The sequence below is a fragment of the Hyaena hyaena genome, unplaced genomic scaffold (assembly GCF_003009895.1).
Source record: "Hyaena hyaena isolate Hyena2069 unplaced genomic scaffold, ASM300989v1 scaffold_386, whole genome shotgun sequence".
NCBI classification, from domain to species: Eukaryota; Metazoa; Chordata; class Mammalia; order Carnivora; family Hyaenidae; genus Hyaena; species Hyaena hyaena.
This window is the reverse complement of record NW_024081020.1, coordinates 113,711-115,414: the sequence shown is the minus strand read 5'-3', so window position 1 is coordinate 115,414 and position 1,704 is coordinate 113,711. Positions and strand designations below refer to the sequence as shown.

The window sequence follows — 1,704 nt, the reverse complement described above, 5'->3', positions numbered from 1 at the left end:
TGAACTTGAAACTGGGTCAATAGGAATTAGCCAAACTGAAACCCGGAGAGAAAAAAAGATTTTAAAACTTCAGAGTCTCCGTGGACTGAAGGACACCCACTGAGCCAGCTAAGAGCTATGTGGCTGCAGTCCCTGAATAAGAAGAAAGAGGAAGAAAAGAGAAGAAAATATATTTAAAATAAGCATAGTGAAAAAATTTCACAAAAATTTCAGTCAAAATTTCACAGAAAGCGTTAACCCATGGATTAAGAATCTCAGTGGGCCATGGGGCGCCTGGGTGGCTTAGTCGGTTAAGCGTCTGACTTCGGCTCAGGTCATGATCTCGTGGTTCGTGGGTTCGAGCCCCGCCTCGGGCTCTGTGCTGACTGCCAGCTCAGAGCCTGGAGCCTCTTTCAGTCTGTGACTCCCTCTCTCTCTGACCCTCCCCTGCTCACGCTGTCTCTCTCTCTCTCTCTCTCTCTCTCTCTCTTAGAAATAAATAAAACATAAAAAAATTAAAAAAAAAAAAAGAATCTCAGTGGGCCAAAGGAGAACAAATATAAAGAAAACCGCACCTGGAGATACCACAATAAAACTTATAAAAACTGAAGATAAAAGGAAAAGTCTTAAAAGCAGGCAGAGGAAAAAGGCACATTACATACTAGAGAACAATGATAATATTAACTGGCTTTTCATCAGAAATCACTGAGGTCATAGATAACAGAAGAACATCTTTAAAATGGTAAAAGGAAAAAATGCCATCTAGTCTTGTATATCCAGCAAAAATGTCTTTTAAAAAATAAGGACAGATAATGACATTCTGGGGCAAATGAGATCCAAGAGAATTCCTTGGCAACAGACTTACATTTTAAGAAATACTGATGCCAGTTATTTAAACTGCAGGAAAATGATAACAGATGGGAATCCTGATATTCAGAGAGGAATGTGGAGCATTGGAAATGGTTACTATGTGAGTACATAGAAAACAGTATTTTTCTAATTCCTTAAAGGATGGTTAATTGTTTAATGGATAAACAATAGGACTCATAACTTACATAGAAGTGAAATGTGTGACCATAGTCCAAAAGATTGCAGGGAATGAATGGGATTATATTACGGCAGGCGTCTTATGTTATATGTGAAATGGTATATCACTCATTCAAGCTGGACGATGATGGGTTAAGAACACATATTGGAATCCTAGAGAAGCGAGTAAAAATAACGCAAAGAGGTATAGCTGAAAACCCGTTAAAAGGAATTAAATAGAATACAAAAAGTAATCAATTAACCCAAAAGACAGCAGGGGGGTTGGGGAAGAAACAAAGGAACAGATTAAATAGAAGTGAGCAAGCAAGCAGCAGGGCAGTAGACTTGAACCCACCACACCAAGGACTTCACTAACGGCAAATGGATCAAACCCTCCAAGTAAAAGGCACAGATGATCAGTGAGGTGACAAAAGAAATAAGGAGGATTTCTACTTTCTTTCACGGTGAAAGATCCCACCCCCTGCTCCCAAAGGAACCCCGCATACATACTCCTTACGGAAAACAACTCTAAGGTCTGGACATAATTTTAAAAACCCTGAAGGTGCTAGGGAGTGAAAAACAGCATAAAAATTCCAGGAAGTACTGAAAACATCATGGGCACAGGACAGAGGGTAACAACATGGGGGAGGTCGTGTCGGGGAGGGACGGGGAATGTAAGGGAAATTTCTGTACTTTCGG

At 40.2% G+C, this 1,704-nt stretch overlaps 1 non-coding gene across 1 annotated transcript; it reads left to right on the top strand.

Annotated features, from left to right (window-relative positions):
* Positions 1-271: 271 nt before the first annotated feature.
* TRNAR-UCG lies at positions 272-356 on the top strand. The gene has a single exon. It is a non-coding gene; the product is annotated as a tRNA-Arg (tRNA).
* The last annotated feature ends 1,348 nt before the right edge of the window (positions 357-1,704 follow it).